Below are 21,029 nucleotides of genomic sequence, written 5' to 3'. Positions count from 1 at the left end.
ATATATACTTTATAGGGTCGAAAATGTCTCCTTCACTGCGTTGCACACTTTTGACCAAAATTATAATACCCTCTGCAAGGGTATAACAAGAAAGGAAAGCTAACTTCGGGCGAAGCCGAAGTTGATATACCCTTGCAGTTCAGTCGCAGTCCGCTAGGTGGCGCCGTGCATCTTATATTATTAGATTTATAGAGAATCGTATATAGTTGGCGGATCCTTATGGAATTTGGCATATCGAATTATTTTTCCCAAAGAGGAATCCACTGAAACTCCCATCCTTCTAACTTGAAAAACAACGAAGTTATGGCATTTCCGATCAATCAGTAATATGGCAGCTATAGGATATAGACGGCCGATCCTTACGAAATTCGACAAATTTTTTTCCCAAAATAGAATCTGTACCAAATCCCATCTTTCTAACTTAAAAAACACCAAAGTTATGCCAATTTCGATCGTTCTATGACAGCTATAGGATATAGTCGGCCGATCCTTAAGAAATTTTGTACATAAGATATTTTGGTCAAATTTAACATGTGTGGAAAGTCCCAACCCTTGAGCTATCGAGTTGAAACTTTGCACACACCTTTCTTTCCTTTGCAGGCAGTATATAAGTCGTAACGGCCGGGGTCGGTCGACTATATCCTATAGCTGCCATATAACTGATTGATCGGAAATGCCATAACTTTGTTGTTTTTCAAGTTAGAAGGTTGGGATTTTCAATGGATTCCTCTTTGGACAAAATAATTCGATATGCCAAATTTCAAAAGGATCGACCGACTATATACGATCCGTTATATATCTAATAATATAAAATGCGTGGCGCCACCTAGCGGACTGCAACTCAACTGCAAGGGTATATAAACGTCGGCTCCGCCCGAAGTTAGCTTTCCTTTCCTGTTTTAATTTAATATTGATAAATCTGCAATCAATATTTTGGAAAATTGATAAATAATAACTATTCAGAGTCCGCACATTAACCTAATTAAACTGATTATTGACTAATATATGCAATATAATTTTGAAAAGACCAGGATATAATGACATCTACTAAAAGTATAAAATATAAAATAGTTCGTATTACAGTAGTATCCCTAAGGGTGCATTTAAAAATAAAGAAAAAGTGGTGGAGGAATAATAAAATAGGTTGGGTTTAATCACACGTATACTATTAGAATAAAAAAAAGACCTTGTCAAATTAGGGTGGTTTGGATAAAGCTATTCGTAGATGTCGGTCGATGGTCAATCGGCCACTTTCGGGTCGAGTGCTATGTTAGTAAGGGATATGAAAAGTAGTGGGCTTAGTTCACTACTCTTGTTCTCTGCAATAATACTCTCTTATACAAAGAATTCCATTAAAGTTATCCCATATTTTGTAAAAACAAGAGGGTTGCTTGAACATTTAATATACAGGTGCAAATATAATCTACATGTGCAGTATATTTCAAGAAGTTCCATCGAAAACAGGTTGACAAAAAGCAGTGGTTTTGTGCATAAAGTAATAGTAAGGTAAGATAGATAATTTATAAAAAAAATTTAATTAAGAAATATTGGTATCAGGAGTTCCGTATTCAGACATATCTTTGTTATAGTTTTAATAACTAATCATTAAATAATAATATTAAAGGTCATGTTGCATAAATTAAAAAACTACGAAAATAAAAAAAATACGTGGCCATGCTTGAATCATAATGGTCAAAACGTAGGTTCAGAAAGATAACTTTTTTTTGGTGTTGCTGTTAGGAAATATTTAAGAAAAAAATTTCGTTTAATACGAAATTCGTTTAATACGTGCGCACATACACATAATATATGTATGTGCGCACATCTTTACATAAAACAAGAAAGGAAAGCTAACTTCAAGCGAAGCCGAAGTTGATATACCCTTGCAATTAGGTAGTAGCTTGGAATATAGTTTGTCGATCCTTATGAAAATTTCACAATCAAATCAATTTTCTAATAAAACATCCCCAAGCATCTTTTAAAATATCAAAGTTATTCCATTTCCTATCGTTCGTTAAGATATAGTTCGGCCGATCCTTATAACATTTTATTTGAAATAGCTGCCATATAACTGATGGATCGGAAATGCCATAACTTTGGTTTTTATTAAGTTAGACAGTTGAGACTTTCTACACATGTTCTATTTGTCCAAGATATCTTATGTACAAAATAAAATCATAAGGATCGACTGACTATATCCTATAGCTGTTGGCATAATTTTGGTGTTTTTTAAGCTAGAACGATGCGAGTTTCTACGGATTACATTTTGGATAATCTAATCCGATCTGCCAATATAAGGATCGTCCAACTATATTTCATATACCTGCCATATAACTGAACGATCAGAAATGAAATAACCTTGCTATTTTTAAAGATGCTACAAAATACTGTTTCCAACATTAAATTAAAATATTAAATTGATGGTGAAATTCTAATAAGGATCGGCCAACTATATAGAATCCGATATATAAGATAATAATATGAGCTGCTACTTAACAGCAAGGGTATATAAACTTCGGCTCTGCTCGAAGTTAGCTTTCCTTTCTTGTTTAATATATTTTTAATGTTGAAAAATTTATCAACGTTGTCAAGCTTTTTATTTCCTCACAACATTTCTTCATTGATTTAGTTGAGGATTTGAGGTGCCTATCGATAAAGTCCTTAAATGTTAAAAGTTGACTCAACATTTGGTATGTTGAACACCAACGTGTGGACACATCGAGTACTGGTTGCGGGAGAGATTAATTTTCTTTTATTTACCTATTGAAAAAATTGAGCCAAATACTTTGACTTATATGCGAAAGGAAAAAGGGTATCACCACGGTGATTATCACCACGATTATGGTGTCTGTAATAATTTGGGTATTATAATTTTGGTCAAAAGTGTGCAACGCTGTGAAGGAGACATCTCCGACCCTATAAAGTATATATATTCTTGATCAGGATCACTTCCTGAGTAGATGTAAGCATGTCCGTCCGTCTGCCTGTCGGTTTCTACGACCGATCCCGGCCGTTCCGACTTATATACTACTTGAAAACAAGAGGAGGATGTGTGCAAAGTTTTAGTTCGATAGCTTTAAAACTGAGAGACTAGTTTGCGTAGAAACAGACAGACGGACATGCTCGTTTCGACTCAGGAGGTGATCCTGATCAAAAATATATATACCTTATAGGTCAGAAATATCTCCTTCCCTGCGATGCACACTTTTGACCAAAATTATAATACCCACTGCAAGCACATAAAAATATTTGAAAACTTAATTTTTAGGCACTTTGGGCTTTATAATTTAAGCGAGGATGATTCAATGATTATACAGATGTTTACATATGTATATATGTATTCCAGCTAGAAGATAAGGCATGCGTGTCGCCACCTAGCGCTCGTTTCGCCTGAAAAGCTGCTCATCCGGGAAAAAAAAGAAGCTGCAAATTTCTTGGGAAATTTTTTCGGAGTGCGAACAATTCCCAAACAGCTAATGGCACTTTGCACTGGCCGGTCGGATCGGGATGGTTAAGGTACCAATCGACGCGTATTTTCGATCAGAATCTGTGTATATAAAAATATATTTTGTCTATTTCCAAGTATTTTACATTTGCGCAAATTTCTCCCAACCAAAATACTTTTGACAAATGCTTGGATAAAATCCATCTAATAAAAACAATACCTTTCATTTAGTATATCACTCATTTAGATTGAACGCAAACAGAAAATATTAAGTTTAATTTTTCGGCTATATATTGTGTCATCAAGCACTAGGTACAAGCGGCTAGCGGACTGCCGTCCTCTGTGATAATTGTTTTTTGAAGAGTGTGCCAAGTTTGTGGCAAGTGATGTCCAAAGGTGTGAATATGCAGTTGTATTTTTGATTACAATCTCTTTTATTTCCAAAATATTGTGCATTACAATGTTTATAAAAAGTTTTTATATTCGGTACTCGTTGATACCATAGGTAAAAGTTCATTAGTTAAGGCAAGGGGAAAGTCGTTAATAAATTATGAAAAGTGTGGATTCAAGATGGCTTCTTTGTGCCGCGTAGCAGCTTTTCAGCACACAGCCTGGTTCTCCATCGGGGCCTGGAGAATAAACGGACTTGACCTTAAGAAGATCCGATAACACGCCACTTTGATGAAAAGATGGGTAAAATATAAGGTTGACTTATTTTATTTTATGTAAAAAGCAAAGCTGGAATGGTTCTTGGTGAAAACGTTGCACTGTTCGCATAGGAGTTTACAATCGTAAGCAGAGGAGGAAAAGATGCATGTTCACGCTTAATGTTTAAAAAGTTAAGGTAAAGTTACAAACTGCTTTGGATCCTGAGTGAACTGAATCTGGCAGCGGCGAATATAACTGATATAACATTCTACGTTATGCACGGTGGCCCGAGCTACTAGGTATCTTGAATACCTTATTGTACAGCCAGTTATTTTATGCAATGCAAACGTCGATAGATCGGAACAATCAAGTAAATGGATCCTTAGGATTAAAAACGAAATTCCATCAGGATCTGGATCGAAACACAAGTGTAGCAAGTCCGACATAACGAATTTCTCCGAACGTGGTTAATTTTGCCAAGTGGCATACCAAACATGCCTTTGGAGTTGTCGTGGAGCGTGTTTAATAATAAAGACGGTGAATTATCATCATTAGACTACATACAACCAAGTTTCTGTAAAGACTATAAAGTGGGATGCCAAGAAAGAACTATCAGAATACAGTTTCGGATATTTTATATATATGATAGGTGAGTGTTAGTGAAGAAATTAGTTTTTTGCAGCCGAGGAAGATAAGGTGAAAGGTGTTCAGTGGCTCTAAAATGTGGGAGCTTCTATAAATTTTTTTCTTCCCGTACTTGACTGATGTTCTTGCCCGAAAATGCTCTCTGGCCAAAAACTGACAGAACAAATCTTATTGAACATCTGCACGGGCACACGTATGTGAAAGATGAGGTGTGCCTTTATATGTGTATTTAAGTTTTTTAACGTCCGCCATCTTTAAGTCAGCTATTGTTTTGTCTTTGCTGTAAGCCGCAGTATCAATCCGAAAAGTGAGGCAAGCCGGAAAACAAATATATGTTTCGATGGGGGATCACATGAAAAGGTTTTGGTGTGTAGTTACTAATACTGTGCAGCGTCAGATGGTACCGGGGGTCCACACGGTTTATTACTCTGTTGGGTGACTTTTAAGGGGGTTTGAATTGATGGGTCTGGTGGTATCACTTGAGGCGATGCCATAGAGGACATATCGGACAATTGCTCGGTTATACGGAGATATTCGAATTTTTCCTAGGTCCAGCTCTTGGGGTGGCCAGATATATGAGTGGCTGCATAATTGTTGCAGCAATGATTAGCTGCATAACAGCAGGCTGAAGATTATTTTCCACAAGCACATCACTAATTGAATCACTTTGGAAACTAATTTAGTAGCTGAAGTCTACTAAACTTTGACCGATCCCGGCCGTTCCGACTTATGTACTACCTGCAAGGAAAAGAAGGATGTGTGCAAAGTTTCAAATCGATAGCTCCAAAACTGAGAGACTAGTTTGCGTAGAAACCGACAAACAGGCGGACAGACGGACAGACGGACATGCTCATATCGACTCAGGAGGTGATCCTGATCAAGAATATATATACTTTATAGGGTCGCAGATGTCTCCTTCACTGCGTTGCACACTTTTGACCAAAATTATTATACCCTCTGCAAGGGTATAAAAATAAGGAAGCAGAATTATGCTTCGAAGATGGGTGAGCAGGCGAGAGTTAACAATATTCTCCGCCACTATCAGAATACTCTTCAAGACGTACTCCTTTGGAGCCACTTTCTTCACTATGTGACACAGCACTCATTGAACACACTACACCATTGGCTCCCAGACTCCGACCTCTGACGAATTTGCTGGGAAATTAAAAATCCATTCAATGCTTACTTGACAGCTCCGTCTGGATCCTCACATGTCCGAAGACTTCCGAAAATCTCTTGGCCTACCTGCCCTCTCCAACGAAGTTTTTGCCGTGTTCGCTACGCAGTAAATGCACTGGCCCTCGTCGGCAGATTTCTGATCACAATTATTCAGAAATCCATGGCCAGTTCCAGATGAATCGTCCGGAACGTAAACAGGCAACTCACCGCTTTTCCTGGGGACGAACGGCGGTCAAGACCCATGCTCTTAAACGGCCAACCACTGGCCTCCAGACGAGCCTCCAGCAGAGATCACGTAATCGGTGGCATCGGCCGCGCTCTGTGCAGCTTACACTCCAAATTCGCTTCTGATGAGGTAAAATCACAAGCGTTTGGTGACATTGAATTTCTTTGCATCAAAATCACTTTGTCCGATCAATCTTTGTATGTTACCTGTTCGTACATACCACCTTCGTCCGAACCGCCAACATACTGGCAACATTTGTCCGCTATTCGTTTGGTTTTCGATCGTCTGTTTGATGGTGACCAGCTGATAGCTCTGGGTGACTTTAATATCCCAGAACTTATGTGGTCAAATGTTGATAATTCACCGTCTTTACAGCTTAACTCCCACCATGACTTCCCTGAGGGCATGTTCGACATGTCACTCGGGCAAATTAACCACGTTAGAAATTCTTTAGGTCGGCTGTTGGGCTTATGTTTCGTTTCTAATCCTGATGGAATTACTCTTTCCAGAACTTTGCCCCTTTCTAACCCCCTTTGCCCCTTTCTAATCTAAAGGATCCATATCATCCCACTCTTGAGGTTTCAATCGAAAATAATTACTTTTTTGACCTTAAGTCTACAGTTAAATCTCAGAAAGTTCGTTTCTTTCGTAAGGCTGTCTTTACGAAATTAAATAAGTTAATTTTGGAATTTGATTGGTCTGATTTACTGGCATGCGAGGATATAAACAACGAATCCGCCTTGGTATACAAGGCACCTTATAAATTTAAAGAATAGTATGAGTAGACTTTTAAACAAACATAGATTATCTGGCTGTACAGTTAGTTATTCAAGATACTTAGTAGCTCGGTCCAATTTCACCGTGCATAACGCAGAATGTTATAGGAGTTATATTCGCCGCTGCAGGATTCAGTTACTCAGGATCCGAAGCAGTTTTATAACTTTGTAAACACTAAGCGTAAACATGTATCTTTTCCCCCATTGCTTACGTTTGAGAACTCTTATGCGAACACCGATCAGGCAATGGCCGATCTCTTTGCACAGTTTTTTCAAACTACCTATTCACCTAGCAGCAGTTTAGCTCAGCCTTACACTTATAATATCCAATCAGCCAACCTTATATTTTGCCCATCTTTCGATCAAAGTGGTGTGTTATCGGATCTTCTTAAGGTTAAGCCCGTGTATTCGCCAGGCCCTGATGGAGTACCAGGCTGTGTTCTGAAGTACTGCGCCGAGGCACTGTGCAAACCGCTTGTTAAACTCTTTAATCTATCGCTGGAAACTTCGATCTTTCCCCTTATGTGGAAGGAATCCTTCATTATTCCGCTGCATAAAAAAGGGAAAAAATCCGACGCTGCTAATTATAGAGGCAATCAGCAATTCCAAAGCTTTTTGAAAAACTTATCACTCCACATTTGCAACACCTATGTAGTTCAATAATAACTCCGTGCCAGCATGGCTTCATGAAGCGCCGCTCCACCACTACCAACTTATTGGAGCTAACATCTTTTATCACGGATGGCTTCCGGAATGGCTTACAAACAGACGTCATATACACTGACTTCAGTAAAGCATTTGACTCTGTTAACCATTCACTTCTTATAAGTAAACTCAGTCTTTTGGGATTCCCAACTGATCTTCTTATGTGGATTTCGAGCTACTTATCAGGGAGAACCCAACGTGTTTTCTTTAAAGATGTTACCTCGCGTTTAGTCCGCGCCACATCGGGGGTGCCCCAAGGAAGCCATCTTGGACCCCTACTTTTTACTCTGTTTATAAACGACTTGCCCCTTGCCTTAACTAATTCACTTGTACTTATGTACGCTGATGACGTTAAGCTATGCCTTCAGTATAAATTCACTAGCACCCAGTCTAGACTTCAATCCGATTTGGATAAACTTCAAAATTGGTTTTTAGCAAATAACCTAAAGCTTAATGGATCGAAATGTAAACTTATGTCTTTTTACCGATCTAGTCCTCACCAGGCTATGCACTTTCTCTATGGGAACGCCTTAGAACGATTAACTCAGGTTAACGATCTAGGTGTCCTATTAGATTTGAAACTTAAATTTACCGACCATGTATCTACCATGGTTAATAAAGCTATGTGCTTGGTTTTATTAAAAGATGGTCAAAAGAATTTAATGACCCGTACATAACTAAAACGTTATATACATCCCTGGTCCGTCCGATTCTTGAGTATGGATCGTGTGTCTGGAGTCCTCAATATGGAGTACACCAAGATCACATTGAATCTGTACAAAAAAACTTCCTTACTTTTGCGCTTAGGGGACTTAATTGGAATGCAAATCTTTACCTCCCCTCTTATCATAGTAGACTTTTACTAATCAACTTACCATCATTAACAAATCGTAGAACGATGCTGGGTGTCATGTTTTTATACAATCTTATTTATGGAAATATAGACAGCCAGCATTTACTAACACGCTTAAATTTTAACATTCCTAGTAGAAGGACCAGAAACTTTCGTTCTCTGCTCCTCAGCCATTGTAGTTCGACATATGCCCAACACGATCCGTTCAGGGTATTATGTTCGGACTACAATGGTCTCTACCACATCTTGTCACTTTGCTCTACTAACAATCTTAAATCGCTTATATTAACCGCCTTATCTGTGCAACACTCTTCCTCGTAATATCTTTCTCCTAATCCTCGCTTATCTATCTCGGATCTATTCCCGCGATTCGAGCCGTACGTTAAGCGGCAGCGTCCCTCGGTCGGTTGGACGGGAGGTGGGCTGTACGTATGCAGTGGGAACCGCGCAAAAAAAAAAAAAAAACTCCCTTTTCGTGGCCATTCTCTTATCATCCGACACGATGGGGACAATTTTATGGTACTTTACTAGAATCTCATTGGGATCCGAATTCAAGAATCGCGTGGGATTCACAGTGCTGCGCCGCAGTCGGTCAGCATTCAGCTCCAAACGCCATCACACACATCTTATATACCTCGGGATCCCATTGGTCACCATTATCTCTTCACAAAAATCCACAGACTCCGGCAGCGCGTTACCTGAAATGGAAGAGAATAGGTAGCCCTTGGCATAGTGACGCAGGCCCTTGCACAGCGCAGAATTCAACGACAAATCTCCAACTCGTGCAGCTGCATCGAATACCAATCATATCTCTCTTGGCTTGTTAAGATTAACCACTCCAAAATGTGCTATCAAGCCTTATAGCTGTCCGTAGCGATTTCGTTTCATTCCAAACGCCTAGTATCTCCCTTGACAACATGATCCGTGAACATTCCTGGGTAAACTGCCCGTTTCGTTTAATTATCCTCTCAATATTGATTAACCGATTGCACGCCATATCATAGCTACGTGGCAACACTACGTGATCCGTTTTCCAAAATAATCCCATCTGGTATAGAATCCTCGCGGTACAGCTGTGCAAAACTGTACACGTTTCCATTCCAAATCCAAGTAGATATTAATTTTGGAAGCATTTTATACAAAGAATACTTATAAAATTCCAGCTACCGTATCTTTGAAATACTCATGCAAAAATGAAATATTCAATTTAATACATTTTTTTGTGTTTCTAAGATTTATCCCTTTTACGAAGCTCACGAAGCAGTCGCGAAGTAACGGTTCGTTTTGAATTTGTGGATTATTAAGACAGTGTTATATAATTTGAATTTAATGGAGTTTCCCAACTCTAAAAAAAGGGATCTAGTTCAAGAAAAGTGTGCAAACTCTATTAGTAAGATGTAAAGTTTATAATTTATAACAAACTGTTTTTGCTGGTTGGAGCTCGCAGCAAATGCTGCGGTTAGCTCACAGAGTTTGTGAATCGTTCCACCGAATTTATAGATTCGACGTGATTGCCCGAGCCCAGAAATAACACAGGGTGCTTCCTTTCACAAATATCCCCCTTATTTTATAATGGTTTAAAAGGGTGAATCTCACCGACTGCTCGGCTCAGACGATCGACCGCTCGTCCTCCCGTCGTTCCCCGGTCACCGTTCCGGGTTGGTGCAAATACACACGCCCCCCCAAAGCTTGCGCCTAGCAGGACGTGTGGTCTTGGTGCCTGGCGCCGTTTGGACTCACGTGCTCCAGTTGCGGGACCTATGCTGATACTGTTGGGCTTGAGTTCCCGAGCTGGCTACCCCTCGCTTTACAGGATCATACCTGGTCGGAACGGTCAGGAATCGACGTACGCCAGGCCGATCCGTCGCTATCGCTATGACACCAGGATACCTGTCGTGTCCGGGAATAAACCAACCCGACTCGATTTACCCTTGGGCTTCAGCTCCGCCGCGGACCTTTGATCCTTTTCCCACTTGCTCCTTGACTTCTCCTTGTTCGACGACTCGCGTACAGCCCACAGGGCCACATATCACAGATCCTTGCGCACTCTCTCTAAATCCCGCACTTGAAACTGTCGGACTTACCCACTGGGGGTCCTTCAGCCTATACTCCTAATTCCTCCAAGGAAACTTTCTCGCTTGAATGTTAGACTTACCCACGGGGGTCTTTCACTCAATTCTTCCAGCTTCCCTAAAAGACTCGGCCCCGATTTGCTCCAGTGGCGCTCCTTATATAGCGCCTGAGGTGCCCGGTAATCCTTGCAAATCTCGCTTCCTGCCGTTAATCCTTCGTTCCTCTGTTCTCGCCGTTAGCTTTCTTCAATTCTTATCGCATTTCTATTGGCGGGATCTCTTTGTTGCTGATTATTAGGTTGGATATTGTTTCATGCTTATTATTAATTATTACTCGGTGTGCCAATAGGTTAGTGGGACTGACTATTGTGTATTGCGACATGCTGATGACCATTTATTAGATCAGATTACTAAGTGTGAATATATAATCCAATGCGGCTGTGCGTTGTTGTTGGACCGTCTCAGTGAACCTTTGTGTCGCCTTTCACTAGAAAATATTGTGGATCTTAAAACTAATTACTAAAAATCTAATGTTAATACCAAAAAAAAATTGAATCATTTAGTTGAGATCTCCAACATTCATAAGATACCAATGATATTTCTATCCGGCCTGTTGTCTCCTTCGCCTTGTTGCGCGCCCTCGTAACCATTCTGCTTGGGCATCCCATGTAGTACTAGGCGTTTTTTCTGGTTGGTCAGTGCGCATACAGGACTCTTGGTCTTTTCTTGGCCTTGCTTCTTGCTCCCTTTTGGAGATGCCTGTTACCCATGCCGGGTGATGCCTCCCTACATACTCTAGAATTGGAGGTGACTTCAACTCCCTGAATTTCCTTGTTTACTGGCCCTTGCACTTTGTGCTCTTCAGTTGTGAGTTGACAAACTTGGGCTTGTGAATCAGGGTCCGTCTGCGGCTCTCCTTGTTGATCCGCCATGCGCGGGGAACTATGTAATCTTCCAAATTTTATTATTGGCCCCTTGTCGATGCATGCAATCAAACTTTGTTCCAATACGATTTCACCGAAACCCTTTCGTGGCTTGTTAGCTTCCGGTGTCGAAGTCGCCGTATTACAGACGACTTGTTTTGCCATGATATCAGGAGATGACTTGTTCTGCCTTGATTCCGGTCGCACTAGCCCCATCACCATCCATACAAGCACGGTATTTTTAAGTAGGGGCTGTCCTTCTCCCAAATATGTCTGTTGTGGCCTCATAAGCTGGGATATGATTTCGGCGCCCAATAACAGGTCAAAATTCTGGGGCTGCGTAAATACAGGATCGGCTAAGCGCAACTGAGGTGAGATATTTCGTGGCTCTTGAATAGGGTGGGATGTTTGATTGGGCATTATTTCTGGCAGTACAACGACGTTGACTTGATTTTCGAAATCCGTGGTTAATGATAGGGTCACCACAGCTATTTTTCGCGATCTTTTAGTTGTTCCTCCCAGTGCAGCGATGTTCAGGGTTGATGGCTCCAATTGTAGTCCAAGTGTATCAGCCATCCATCTCATCTCTAAGCAGGGCTGTGGCTGAACACACCACTCGTGATGAACTGGATTGAAGTGGAGCGGTCGATGTTTTTTTTTGCATTGTTACTTGACTGGTTGCCTGACGCTCAAGGTTTTTTAACATCTCCTTCAGAGATTGTCGATTGGTTGGATCGGTGATGGCTAGATCTAGATTTCTAGAATCCCAGAACTCTACTTTAAAGCGTCTATTGACGCTTTGAGTACCTTGAGAGTGGCGACCGTTCGGAGCACGGTATCATGTAAGCTGTGCAGCTGGTCCATTTGTTCTGAGGTGTCCTAAAAGCTCTTGGATCGCGGATTTAATCAACAGCCGTTCATTGTGGTATCGATTCTTTAGTCGTTGCCAGGCATCCTGGTAACTGGTCTGTCCGCCAATTGACGTTGAGATTAGGCTTTTTGCTTCACCAGTTACATGATTCTCCAAATGACGGAATTTTACTGCATCTCTGAAGTCTTGATTGTGGATGCATTTCGTAAAAATTTCGAAGAATCGTAACCAATGCCGGTAGTCTCCGTCAAACTCCGTCAATGGACGTGTTAATGCCAATGTTAATGCCAGTGTCACCCACCTCTGAGTCTGCTGACTCAGATTGCTTGTTCGTGCATTGCTGGAACATGCATTTCGGCTTAGCTAGCTGGCTTTGCTTGATTCGGTCAGTCGGTCATTCTTCCCGCTGATACTGCTGATTTCCGCTTCTGGCTCCGTCTACTAGTGTTGGATTATTAGGTTGGATATTGTTTCAAGCTTATTGTTAATTATTACAAGGTGTGCCAATAGGTTAGTGGGACTGATTATTGTAAATTGCGACATGCTAATGACCAATTCTTAGATCAGATTACTAAGTGTGAATATAGGGTAGTTGTTATTGCCGGGATATATGGCTCCCACGTTTCTTTAGCGAACACACAATTTTTCTTATTAATAATCTTTATTCATCAATATGCGTGTTATGAAAAGCGCTAAAAAACTTCGTGTTCTTCCACACGTTAACTTCACCGTATTTCTCTTTTTCTTTCTGCCTAGCGATGGCCGACGCTTTGTCTTCTTTTGGCCGTTACTAACCTATCGATAAGTTTACATATGTGTGCTTATTCTAACAATTTAAATTTAAATCAAAATTCTGTTACGGCGGCAATATTCCCTCCCCCGTAATTGATCCCGGTTCGTGGTCAGTTACCATCCTCCAAGCCGAGGTCCAAAACCGCTATTTTCGTTGCTGGTCGTTCCAAAAGCCGTGCTGGGTCTCGACGAACTTGCCCATCCTTGGCCATCATTATGTCGATCACTCGTCTTTTTAACCACAAGTTCCTGGGGAGGAGCTCGTCCACGATGACTACGATGCTCCCAATGGTTATTGGAGGTACCTTCTCAAACCATTTGGTGCGCCTGGTTAATACGGGTGCATACTCTTTAATCCATCGCTGCCAAAAACGGTCCCCGAAGCGCTGAGGGGTCAGAGCGGCGTCATCCTCAGTGTCCAGATTTACGGCCGTGAGCGGTCGTAAGTTGATGATAAATTGAGCCTCCATCAACGCGTTCCTCAGGCCCTCGTCGTTGAAGGAGTAATTTGGGCAAATTTTCTTCAAAATTCCTTTTGTTGTCCGGACGAGCCCATGCTCCACCCATGTGTGGTGCTCCTGGTGGGTTGAATCGCCACTTTATTCCATCAGACTTAATGGTAATCATATCGTGCTCGATATTTTTTAGCTACTCTCGCACGGCTTTTTCCGTGGCTCTTAACTTCGTACCATTCTCTGAGAATATTTCCTTTTGTGTTCCTCGAAGCGCCATAAAATTGGAGATGCACATCATGCATGAACTTGTGCCATTACTTTGCAAGCTCTTAAGGACTTCTTTTGAATTTGATGACCAGTTGCGGATCTCGAATCCGCCTCTTCGATGAACCTCTAGGACTTGTCTGGTGGTCTGGATGGCCTCCTGTTCGTTTCTCATGCTATCGATGTAGTTGTCGACGTAGTGCGCCTTTTGGATGGCGTTTAAGGCCAATGGGGATCGGCGAACAGGAGTATTAGCGCCACTGCTTTATACAACCGCCACCAGTTCGAGAAATAGTGCGCATTGAACGTAACCGCAGATCTCGTACGCGTTGTCAACACATGCTTCCTTATTTCCGGATGCTCTCCTGCTTTGTAGGTATTGGCCAATGGCTGGATTCAGCTTTTAGGAACCCAGGGCCCGTTATCCACGTCTTTTGCTGGGTTTGGACAGTGATCTGGGCAGAATAGGACTCTAGCTGTAAGTCTCTCAAATGCTGGAATCTGCTTTGGCAGTGCTTGGTTCTAAACGGTCTGGACGTTGTTCAGCCAAAAAAAACTATCGGAATGGATTTCCGAGATTTGGACTGACGGTTTCACGGATTCACTCTCAAATAGAGTTGTTTCTGCGGTCCACTGTAAACACATAGGCGCAGCTTGGCCTTGTAGTCCTAATATTTGGAATACAGATGCGTCTACTAAGGTCACGGAGTATCCTTCGTCTAGGAATGCATAGATTTCGATCATCCTGCTGCCATTGCGTAGCTTAACTGGAACGATGCGAAAGAATTGACTTCCGTGGTTGTCGTCTTGATGCGTACTCACGAGACTTTGTGTTCTGCCTTGTTCCGTGTGAAGTAGCTCATGGTGCCTTCTTGTACATCCGTTAACTCCACAGCTGCCGGTTCGGCATCTATTGCGATGTACTTTGAGGCAGCAGAAGCATGTTTTACTCGATGTGATTATCTGCCACCTGTGCTCCGTGTCGAGGTTCTAAAACGCCTGACATTGTGGTGGGCGGTGATTGATGTTGCCGGACGCCACGCACCCCGATTAAATTTGCTGCTGAGCTGCTTCCGTCTGGCTCGCGATCGATCGTGCTTGTCCTCGTGATGGTCCAGGCTTATCCGCCTCTTGTCTTTGCGTTGCGTGACTGTTGTGAGTGTTAACTACGCCCGATTTGTAAAACGATTGAAGATGCTGCCTCTGCGATCTTGTACAACCAATCGCTGAATGGTTTAACTGCTGCTATCCTAATGGTGGTGCCAGTCTTCGCACCTTTTCCACCATTCTTTCTAGAATATGCTCTGGTCTGCCGAAGAAAATCTTCAGAGTGCTGATGACATCTGAAACTAACGAGCCTTTCCTTTAAACGACTTTTGCAGACGTAGCATGTTTTCCACGTTAGTGTATCCGGCTGCTGTGGTGCTGTGTTTGAACGTGCTGATAAATAACGGCCACTCTTTGGGTCTTTGGGTATAGGATCTTTGGGTATAGCTTGCCGGCCCGCTATTTGACTGATCGTTGGTGAATCTGTAGCTCGAATCATCCCGGCTTCCGGTACATCAGTGGGATTCATCTGCATGAGAAGTTTATACTTTTCTTTTATAAACTTTGCCACCGATTGCCTTTTCTCCTCTAGCATCTTTAAAACCAATTGGTTCCTAGTTCTTTCCGGATTGCCTTCCTGCGCGTGTGTGTTCTCTCCGCTGCCGGCCGTATCGATTAGAGTATCGACAGCCAGCGGTTTGCCGTGCGGTTCGGGGGTGGCCATTGCGTCTTCGCGTGTTTGAGGTTGTACCGGTGATCTTTGCATACTGCCGAACGGTGCTATGTGGCTGCAACCCGCGAGGCAAAAATCACAACTCCAGTCCTTGCTCTCAATGTCGTCCTCTACGCCACACTCAAAATGGTACCACCTTCCACAAGCGTCACACTGAACCCAATTTTCTGACGCTGTCTCGTTCTTTTTCTCGCAAATTTGCCACACTTCTATGTTCATGCTCTACTCTAACCGGCGTGCGTGTTCCGACGCGTCTGCATGTATAAGTGTGCTTCTTCGTTCGATCTGCGTGCTTACCTAGCTTTTCTTTCTCGGGCAGCCACGCCTTTACCTCTGCCTTGATCCGCGAGAGCCCTTTCGTTCCTGTAATCGACGTGATCAATTCGACCTAGCTGTTATCTGCCAGGAATCCGATGCTTTGATCCATAGGTAACGAAGTTTTTTAGAACGAAGTTTTTATACCCTTGCAGAGGGTATTTTAATTTTGGTCAAAAGTGTGCAACGCAGTGAAGGAGACATCTCAGACCCTATAAAGTATATATATTCTTGATCAGGATAACCTCCTGAGTCGATATGAGCATGTCCGTCTGTCCGTCGGTCCGTCTCTCCGTCTGTCTGTTTCTACGCAAACTAGTCTCTCAGTTTTAAAGCTATCGAGTTGAAACTTTGCACACACCCTTCTTTCCTTTGCAGGCAGTATATAAGTCGGAACGGCCGGGATCGGTCGACTATATCCTATAGCTGCCATATAACTGATTGATCGGAAATGCCATAACTTTGGTGTTTTTTAAGTTAGAGGGTTGGGAGTTTCTACACATGGTATATTTGAACAAAATATCTTATGTACATAATTTCTTAAGGATCGGCCGACTGTATTCTATAGCTGTCATAGAACGATCGAAATTGGCATAACTTTGGTGTTTTTTAAGTTAGAAAGATGGGATTTGTTAGAGATTCTATTTTGGGAAAAACAATCTGATTTGTCGAATTTCATAAAAATCGGCCAACTATATCCTATAGCTGCCATATAACTGATTGATCGGAAATGCTATAACTTCGTTGTTTTTCAAGTTAGAAGGATGGGAGTTTCAATGGATTCCTCTTTTGGCAAAATAATTCGATTTGCCAAGTTTCATATGGATCGGCCAACTATATACGATCCGCTATATATCGAATAATATAAGATGCGTGGCGCCACCTAGAGGACTGCGACTGAACTGCAAGGGTATATAAATTTCGGCTCCGCCCGAAGTTAGCTTTCCTTTCTTGTTTTTTTTTTTTTTTTTTTGTTTTGTTTGTTTTTTTTCCCATTTTTTCTTTTTTTTTCCCCCAGTGTGTGTTTTTGTTCACATCTTTTTTTTCAACCTTTTTTATTTGAACTCCTGCACCGACTCCAGTGCTTTGGCTTTTAGTTCACTCAGGTGTGCCCTCTTTTCCTTCTTTGTGCCAGCGTGACGTAGCACAGTAATCACTGGCGATACAAAGTTCAACACCGTTTACGGCCCGTCGTACTTTGGCGCTAACTTCGCCGCGAAACCTTCGGCCCCTTTGGACAAATGATGCTCCTCTGCTCACACTGTGTCGAAAATTTTCGGTCTCCACTGCCGACTCCTTAGACTGTAGTGCCGAGCTTGCTCCTGCGCCGCGCGATCCATGTTCCTTAGCACCAGCTCGAACACTTCTTGTAGCTTCGCTGCATTCTCTAAGTTGCACTCGAACTGTTGCAGCTCGAAGACCCATCTCGCAATCCTTCCCAATGGGGAAGGATTTCTATATAGGATATAGGATTCTATATAGAAGGATCTCTATATTATTCAGCCATTTCAGCGCCATATGGTCCGTAATCACGTCCAACTGGTACCCCTCCAGGTGTGGTCTCATCTGCCGAATTGCCCATATTATGGCTCGTTGCGTAATCTCAGTCGCCGAGTAATTTTTCTCTGCGCCTATCAGCGTTAGACTGGCGTAAGCGGCGACTCGCTCGCCCTCATCAGGGTCCTGCGTCACAACTGCACCCACGCCGTAGTCGCTGGCGTCTGTTTGCAGCACAAATTTCTTTGAGTGTTTTGAGGCACTTGTCCGTGTTTATCCTTAAGTTTTCCGCCATCAGTCTACGGAATACTTCCTTCAAATTCGCCATATGCTTCTCCCTTTTGCGTCCGATCACGATGATGTCATCCTAATATGCAAATGCGTGCGGAGCCATATCCGGGCCTGGTTCAAAGGCCTTTCGCAGTGGCCGGCACCTAATCCGTGTTAGTAGACCAATAGGATCACCCCCCAGGCATACGCCGGGCAGGATACGCTTCTTGGTGAATGGCGGCCGGATCATGGCACGAAGGGCCTACCTACCCCACAGGACTCGCCTCCGGCTGCATTCGCCACTCGCCTCCAAACATCCGCGTGCTTGGAGCGGATCTATGGCTATCCTTTAACTCCAGGTGATACGCTCCGCGTACGCCCCAGCGCACAGTGAGAGATTTGGTCCCGCTAGCGGCATTTATTTAATAACTTCTAAACTAAAATAGATGTTTTCAGTAGGTTTTTTTTTACTGATCAGAAAAAAGTCATAGAATTTTTTAAGCTAAAAAAATTTAGTTTTAAATTTTTATTTTTATTTTTTTTTTAATTAAAAAAAATTTTTTTTTTATTTAAAATTTTGTTTTTCTTTTATTTTATTTAAACGTCAATTAACATATTTTATAAATAAACTTTATCTAAAAAAGGCCAGAATGTTATTCGGAATCATCGGAATCATCAGAGAGAGGCATATCCAGATGTTTTATTAGATTTGCTTCTAACATCTCTTAACATCATCATCCATAATAATTTTTTTTTAGAGGAAATTGCAGACCCATTTGACAATGACGTTACAAAACAGTACTAAATACAAAGTTTTCCATGGCAGCAAACTTCTTTGTTGGGATGACTTCTGAGTGCCATACCAAAAAAAAGCACCCTTTTTGCTACTGACATTGTTCTCAAAAAGTACCATAGTTTGAAGGCTAGCAGGTAATAGCAGTTGATATTACACATTTTGGACGGCACTAATTCACACTTTCGGCTTATAAAAGATTTAGACTGAATCCACTTGAATCCGGTAAGTTCTACTCCACGAAAAACAGGTGTACGCTAATCCGGGCTAGTTGTTAATACACTGAATTACCACTACGTTTTATAAGCTACACATTTATAGACCGGTCACAAACATTGACTTTTTTTGTAATACATACCTTGAAGATAATAAAAAGCCAAACTTTTAACAAATTCACTAAAAATTGTAAATTTCCGAGGAACTCAAATTCAATGCGCGCAAAGAGAAAAAATTGTGTAAAGCTCTTTGCAAAATCATATGGTGTGTTTGACCGCTCACAGCTGATGATTAGCTGATCGTAGAGCTTTTAAAAACTTTTAAAAATATAATCAAAGCATTTGCTACCGATATGTGAAAAAATATAAACAGTTTTTTAAATTTGAAAATTTGAATTAAATTCCGCTAGCGAGACCAAATCGCCCACTGTGCAGCGCCTGGATCAGTAAAGTAAAGTAATTCATTCATTCATTCATTCTACTGACTTTACCGGGGTGACCCTGGTTGGTTTCACTGTTGGGCTTGAGTTCCCGAGCTGGCTACCCCTCACTTTACAGGATCATACCTGGTCGGAACGGTGAAGAATCGACAAGGCGTACGCCAGGCCGTTCCGTCGCTATCGCTATGACACCAGGATACCTGTCGTGTCCGGGAATAAACCAACCCGACTCGATTTACCCTTGGGCTTCAGCTCCGCCGCAAATCTTTGATCCTTTTACCACTTGCTCCTTGACTTCTCCTTAGTCGACCCACTGGGGGTCCTTCAGCCTATACTCCTAATTCCTCCAAGGAAACTTTCTCGCTTGAATGTTAGACACGGGGGTCTTTCACTCAACCCTTTCAGCTTCCATAGAAGACTCGGCCCCGATTTGCTCCAGTGGCGCTCCTTATATAGCGCCTGAAGCGCCCGTTAATCCTTGTAAATCTCGCTTCCTGCCGTAAATCCTTCGTTCCCCAGTTTTCGCCGATAGCTTTCTCCAATTGCCGTCGTATTTCTATTGGCGAGATTTTGCTCCCCCGTTACGTTTCGCGGTGATTCTTCTTTCTCCTTCTTCCGTGCGTGCTGGTTCTTCTGCCCCCTCTGCTGCCCTCCTTGTCACCTGTCTTGGCGTGTGGGAGACCTAATCTCCTCGCAAATTTATTATTAATATTTAAATGAAGATTTAAGCGTTTTGTTCATAAAAGTCGGCTTGAATTACGTGGTAGGCTCTACGGACCTGGGAGTGTCCCAACATTCTGCAATTCTTTGCCATCCGGAAAACCACGTGCCTGGAAAGTTTTTTTTACCTAGAGTGAGAAAGGAGTGAGGACGAAGTATAGGAAATATGAGAATGTAAACTTGCCGGATTCTTACCCCATGGCTCTCAAACGTCTCAAGTGCTTTGAATGCATGGTCAAGGGCCCAGATCTAAATACGTTCTTGATCGACACCATGCAAAAATACGACAAAAAGAGTTACATTCGAAAACTAAATTAGGGAGAGTTAGTTACTAGCCAATTTTTCTGGTGTATTCCTGTATTCGTAGTGATCAACCCCAAAAAGAAAAAGAAACGTTTAGTCTGGGATGCGGCTGCACACGGGAATGGAGTATCACTGAATGATACCCTCATAAAAAGACTGGATTTGTTGGTGTCCCTATTGGGAGTACTGACACGATTCAGAGAACGTCCTGTTGCTGTAACAATAGATATTCGAGAGATGTTTTACCAAATTAAAGTTTGTGCCTCCAACCAGTCCGCACAAAAGTTCTTATGGCGAGATGGAGAGATCGATCACCCACCGGATATATTTGTAATTCAAGTGATGAACTTTAGCGCTGTCTGTTCCACATTCCTGGCCAATTTTATACTGAGGAAGAATGCAGAGAGATTCGGTGAACACTGTCCAGATGCTATTAGAACTATTTGTCAGAATACGTTTATTGTCGATTGGCTAGAGTCGGTGGATGCCGACGATAAAATGATTCAACTGGCTAACAATGTCAAGAAGTTTCACGGGCGGATTCGAAAGAGAAATTGGTTATCAAATTCCGAACAGTTTCCCAGCAGCATCCCGAAAATATCTGGGTATAGAACAAGAACTTCAGGAGAAAGTTCTGGGCATCTTCCCGAGTCAGACATCCCAACGATCGTAATTAGACCTGAGTTGCTGCAGAAGTCCGTAATCAGCATTCACAAGCGAAGCGTCGGGTACTAAGTATAGTAATGTCAATTTGCGACCCTCTCGGGCTACTTGGATTCTATAATATTCGTGCCAAAATAATCCTTCAGAATATTTGGATATGTCGTGTGAGCTGTATGGAT

At 42.0% G+C, this 21,029-nt stretch overlaps 1 protein-coding gene across 1 annotated transcript in view; it reads left to right on the top strand.

Annotated features, from left to right (window-relative positions):
• The first annotated feature begins 1,234 nt into the window (after positions 1–1,234).
• LOC6505486 (meiosis-specific transcription factor mei4) overlaps positions 1,235–21,029 on the top strand; it is an 84,161-nt gene continuing 64,366 nt past the window's right edge. The window contains exon 1 of the mRNA XM_032455876.2: positions 1,235–1,506. The gene's annotated coding sequence lies outside the window, so the exon portion shown is untranslated. The remainder of the gene's footprint in view (positions 1,507–21,029) is intronic.

Source organism: Drosophila ananassae (assembly GCF_017639315.1).
Source record: "Drosophila ananassae strain 14024-0371.13 chromosome 4 unlocalized genomic scaffold, ASM1763931v2 tig00000054, whole genome shotgun sequence".
Taxonomy (NCBI): domain Eukaryota; kingdom Metazoa; phylum Arthropoda; class Insecta; order Diptera; family Drosophilidae; genus Drosophila; species Drosophila ananassae.
The sequence above is the reverse complement of the archived record's forward strand: the minus strand, read 5'-3'. Positions and strand labels throughout refer to the sequence as shown.